At 25.9% G+C, this 6,264-nt stretch overlaps 1 long non-coding RNA gene across 2 annotated transcripts; it reads left to right on the forward strand.

Annotated features, from left to right (window-relative positions):
* Positions 1–203: 203 nt before the first annotated feature.
* Positions 204–3,354, forward strand: LOC129976166 (uncharacterized). Of its 2 annotated transcripts, none has more exons than XR_008785094.1 (4): positions 204–618; positions 720–873; positions 1,390–1,697; positions 2,308–3,354. It is a non-coding gene; the product is annotated as an uncharacterized LOC129976166 (long non-coding RNA). The 2 variants fall into 2 exon arrangements; XR_008785093.1 differs by having other exon boundaries at positions 204–606.
* The last annotated feature ends 2,910 nt before the right edge of the window (positions 3,355–6,264 follow it).

Consider the following 6,264-nt stretch of genomic DNA (forward strand, 5'->3'; position numbering starts at 1 on the left):
ATTTTTAAAATTACTTTTTTTAAATTTTTTATAATTTCAACTTTTAGCTAATGGTTGACTAGATCACAATTATTATTTTGTTCGTATGTTTAGAAATTCCTTTAGATGGTTCATTGTATAAATTAGAAACATTGATCTTTCATAGCAGGTCTATTCCTTAGATTTAATAAATGGTATTTCTAATGGGGGGCATATTACCATTTCCTAGCCTATCACACTGTCGCTCACTCTGCCAAGGCAGTATGATATCATTATTTGCGAACTTCGAACTAGTTTTGGTTCGTATTTCTAGCACTGAGCTTCATAATTTTCGAAGAATGGATATGTTATTGTGCTTAGTTGTATGATTCTTTCTATTTCTCTATTTTTTTTTTCTTCTACGTTTTATTTCGGGACTAAATGGATTTTTTTTGAGCATATTCATTTGAATATAACAGCCAAGAATTTGCCATCGAATTTTCGAAATGAATTTTTCGGCAACAATAAAATAGTTTCCACTAGGTGCAACTTAAAGCCCATGGATAATATCAACGGATGTGTGAAAGAATTTGGCAATTCAACAAATTCTAAGTGAAACAGTCGGAAATTATGACCTTCAGGAAAAAGGTATGTTTGCTAGTAAGTTGAATTTCGAAATTAATTTTAGCTTTAACTTTTAACAGAGATATATTTTTCGTCTCTTCGGACTCATAAACTGCTTTTTATTTGCACTATTACAGGAAAAAATTTGTATTCCAATTTAGCTAATTCAGTAAGGTGCCATTTACCAAGAATAAGAAAGGAATTTCAAAAAATGCTGAAAGTCTTTCTTCTGTTATGGTGAAGATAAAACTAAATACTACACGCATGAGAGCGGAAAATGATTTTCTAAGAGTAAGTTTTTTATGGTTAAAATTAACTTTATTAATTCTGTTCCTTAAGTTATTTAAATTGAATTAATTTTAGTTATTTTATATCTATTATAAATGTTGTTGGATATTTTATGTTTATTATCTTTTCAAGTGCAGTTATATTTCATTATAGTATATTCATTTTCCGAATTTGACAATACCATCAAATTATCGTTACTAGTGTGAGAAATGTGTTAAATGTTAAGTCGTATTTCTATCCAAAAAATTGATGTGTGTTTATAATTGTGTTATTAAAAATGCTTAAAATAAAATTCTGTATGAATTCAGTATTTTGATTTAAAATAATTATTTAGGGCAACTTCCATAATGAAAATAAACTGGAGTTTATTCTGATTTTATGTTGAATAAATGCTTTATTTGAAGAATTATTTTTACAAATAAATGATTTTAGGGTTTTAATCTAAATCCACTATCTGCATCAGATCATTTATTTGATAAAAGTGTATCAGTTTAGAAACTCAACTTTGAATCTTTTCAGAGGGGATGATTAGCTGGAATAATCACTAATATTCCATTTCATAAACACATTCTTATGATTACTGAGACTTATAAAAAAATTTTCCTGCCAATGACTGCAGAAGAAAAGTTCGAATGTTATTTTAGTGATAGTATGGGATCTGCAGAAGCAACCAAATACCACAAAGAAATTCCGGAGGTGAAATCCAATTTCCATCCAAGTCATCTGGCAAATAGTAGGATTAATCCCATTAAAGAGCAATTGAATATTGCTATGAAAAATAGAGACTTCTTCATCGGATATCTTGAAATGGGTCTGGAGTGATTGAGGTAAGTTGTAAATTCCAAATTTAAGATCTATGTGGGCCATTGTTTTAAAGATATGCAGTATTTATTTCATCATCAGTAGTGTTTAATTTTTATATTTTATATCTGCGTTTATCATGAATTAAGGCATTATATATATTCATTAACATTTCTGCTATAATTTGAAATACGAGGATATACAAGACCTATAAAGTGCATATTGCTTTCAGAGCTAGGATATGATTTAAAAATTAAGAGAGAATAAATATAAAGGTTATTATTAATTATTTTATGAGCTATACTAGGTAATTGTATTTAGATTGATATTTTAGAAAAGTCATGCTTGCATAATGTGTTTCATGGACTTTTATATTGGATAAATGTTAATGTTAATAAATAATGTTATTATTTTATATTTTCTTATTATATATTTTGGAAGATCACTAATACATTTTGAGTTTCTTATCATTAAATCATTATTTCCTAAATTGCTTATCAGATTTTATCTTTTATACGAGCTCTTGCAATTACATAAGATATTTGCTGATTATGATTGTTTATATGTTATGAACAAAAAAAAAATAAAAAAAATCTTATTTCTACACCATTGAAATTAGCATGCTTTTTATTTCAGAAAATGAGGAAAAATGCAACAACTTATGAAAATAGAATATAGAAGTTACCTGTGAAGAAAATCCTTTTGCTGTTGTAATGGTGACCCCTATTATGAAAAGATCTCGCAGATTACCAATATTTCAAGATATCATTTTTGTCGATTCAGCTAGTTCCTGTGTTCTGCTAAGTCATTCTGCGACTTGTGTTGCAGGAGCAGTATTTGTGGGAATCTTCATCATAAAAGGTAGACAGAAGAATCAGATAAACAAGTCTTTGCCTTAGTTATGAATATTTTAAAAGAACCAACTTTCCATCATAAAGAGATGTACAAGATAATGTCACTTGACTAACTTGAGAATCTTACCGAATGAATTTAATAATTCATTATATAGAAGTTAAAAGGGAAAATCTTTGAAATTGTTTTAGAGTATGATAAAATAATTTCCAGTTCTAGGTATTAATAATCAGATATATTTTTGAAAACAAAATTTAGTTTTTTTTCTTTTAAAATTGTTATTATTATTATTAAAAGATATTTTAAAAATTATAAATAAGTTTGTGTTTAATAATAAATCTGTGGTAGTTAATTTCAAAAGTAAAAACTGGTTTTCTGCAACCATTTTCTCCCTACAATATTGGAAAAGGCTCTAAGGGGTCTAGAAATAATATCATCTGAAAGATAGTTGGAAACAATGTTGGCAACTCTTGGCAGTAATGTTCCTCTAAAGAGAAAGGCTGGAGCACCTGTAAGCGTGCTGCTCTGTTTCTCGAAGAGCTATTGGAATTACTTCAGGCAGCAAACTTCTAACATGTGGTTGTCCATCTAAAGGTCTTCAAGTTCCCAAAATAATAAAGCATATTCTCACCATAAATATTAAATTAAATTCACCTAATTTTAAAAAACATTAGAATGTTTTCTTAAAAAGAGCTTTGAATGATTTTTTTTCAATTTTTATATGCACACAAATTAATTACACACAATTAAACAATTAAGTTTATTACAAAGTTAATGTTTATTACAAAATGTACCATTAAAAATTTTAGATTTATTGCAATATTTATTTGTATATTTCTCTACTTGGAATGTAAAATTTCTTATGAGAAAAATGTTTTTCTTGTTTTTGTATATAGATAATGTCAGCAGTGAATATATATATATATTGAATTAGTATCTAAGTTGCTGGATATGTTTTTAGAATTTATTGAGGGATAGAAAAACCTTTATTTCTATTTTCACATTTTCTATTTTGTTAAATAAACTTAATATTGTGAATGTTTTTGAAAGGCTGGCTTCTTGTCATTTGTTATGAAATTGCATCATTATGTCTTCATAGAAATTTTTTAATATGTGATACCAAAGTTTATATTAATGCTCTCAAAGTATAATAAATATATTTTTTTTTCTTTCAAAGATATTAGAATCAATTGTAAGTTATATTTGTTATAAAATGACTAGAAATAAATTGTGTTTTTAAATAGTTAAACTATGACTTCTTCAAAATTTGTGCTATAAAAATATAAACAAACACTGTTTTCTATGGTATAATTTTATTATTCTAGTAAATCTATGTTTTTCATATAAATATAATCATTTTCTTCTTTATTAGAGTTTTTCCCTAAGTGGAGTTTTAAGTATAAATGCTATATTTTAGCTTCATTCAACTATAATTTAGTTAAAAGTTACCAATATTACATTGCATCATTTGTTTACTTTTGTAACATGTTTTGTAATATTGATTTTTATGTAGGAAAATGTCAGAAAGAGTTTTCTAGTGTTGTGTTTGTGTTTTATGAATACACTAAACATTTTTTAAAGAAAAAAGATTTGTCATAAATATTGCAGTAATAATGAAGTATAATTTTTGTACTATTCAAATCAAAAGGTAGATTTTTTTTTTATTTGGAAAATTCATGCTTTTTACAAACCTGATACATTTCTCGCTCAAATCTTTCAGAATCTAACTTTTTCATTCTTGATGTTAATGAATTTTCTTTTGTGTAATGAATCTACATTAATTTTAATATTTCAAGTTATCTCTGTATAAATTTTATCATTTTATTGTTTAATTAATCATATTTTACTTCTTAGTATTTGGAAATTTATGAAGCTTGGCTTTTTTTGTTCTAAACATGAGTTGTATAATTTTATATTAGACTGTCTTTTTGCAGCCTAATTATAATAAATTAAACCCTATGATCTTGATACCCTTTCTAGATAATAAAAGTTCATTACAAATTTTAAAATTCTATTCTTCCAATTTGTTCTAATCTCTTTGCTCTATTGTTTTTTGCTATTTGCTTTTTGTGTTTATTAATTTTAGTTATTAATATTTTATTGTCTATTTAATTACTTTAATAATAAATAAAGTACTTAATAAAAATATTAAATAATTGCAAAGTGTCTGATAGTTTAATTAGTTGAAATGCTTTTTGATAGTTTAATTAGTTGAAATGTTTTTTGATAGTTTAAATGCTAGGAAAATTAAAAAATTCAGTCTTTTTTTTTTTTTTTTGCACTTTTGATTATTTCTGATATTCTTCCCAAATTTTCCAATATAAATACATTGCTTTTACTGCCTTGGCTATTAATTCTGTACTTTAAGCATCATTTTACATAAGAAGCAATCTTAGTTTTAAAAAATGCTTAGGATTCAGATGTGTTTCCGATTCAGATGTGAAAACAACTTATTGAACGCTTAGGAATAAAACTTTCCACAATAATGATTCCATGGTCTTTAGAACAATCATTAAAATTTTAATAGCCTTTAATGGATTATTTCTCCAAAAGAAACCTCCATTTACCAAAAACGAGCAAGAGGCACATAATGCAGCATTATTAATTAATTAATTATCTAAAGATGTATAATACATTCTCATGTGCTTGGAACTATCGTCTGATCCAAAGATGTTTAAAAACTACATGTGATTTCGAAAAGAGCAAATTCAAATATAGAGGCGTCAATCATTGGTTGTTACCATATTATACAAATTTAGTGTGTGCAACTAAAAAAGAATATAATTAGTCTAATTTTAAGAAAAAGAGACCTTCACATGAGAATGTGGCAAGAATGTTAACAATCTAAAGCGATAAAATTTTGTGTGCTGTATTAATATCTTTAAATTGATTTTCTAAAACACTGCATTTTTTTTTCTTTTGTGGTAAACATCCTTTTAAAAATGAATTTTAACTTCTGAATTGAAATTTTGATGAAATGTGTTACTTGACTCTAACTATGTTATGAACTCATTTCCCTTTCTGGGTTTTAGTGAAAAAATTTCAATGGCTTATAATAAAATTTTTGTTTCCAAATAAAATTGTGAATATTTTGAAAACAGTGGGAGTAACTTGAAATATTTTAGTTCAGATTTCAATATTTTAGTTACATAAAATATCAGAGTAATACATTTATTAGAATTTCTAGTGGTGGATGAATGGTGTAACTGCAAATGTGCATTAAAACGTAGATGAAAATTGCTTAAAATTTAAAAGCTAACAACATTTTCACTGAAACTTCATTAGAAAATTTATTTTTTCCCTGTTGTAATTACAAATATAGTTGTTTTATTGACATTTTGTAAATTTCACAAGGTGCTTGGAAGGTAAACATATCATAAAAAAAGCATATTAAATGTGCCATGAATGTTATAACTTTATTAAGCAAATAAACGTTTAAAAAAAATTGAATGCCGAAAAATACTTTTTCTATTTTTTATATGATCGAAATTTTCAGAACGTAGATTAAATTTATGGTGCATAAGGAAAAAACCGGTAAATATTTCAGACAGTTATCTGTGTCATTTTCTGAAAAATATTGGAAAAACAGAGTTTTTGAAAAATGTCTACATATATAGAATTAAGAGGAAAGAAATTCCCCACTTTCAGAGGACACAAAAATGCTTTCTATTGCCCAAAATGATTAAAAATTTGAACTACAAATCATTCAGATGATGCGCTTGACATTTAGTAAATAAAAAA

This window comes from Argiope bruennichi, chromosome 7, assembly GCF_947563725.1.
Source record: "Argiope bruennichi chromosome 7, qqArgBrue1.1, whole genome shotgun sequence".
Classification (NCBI taxonomy): domain Eukaryota; kingdom Metazoa; phylum Arthropoda; class Arachnida; order Araneae; family Araneidae; genus Argiope; species Argiope bruennichi.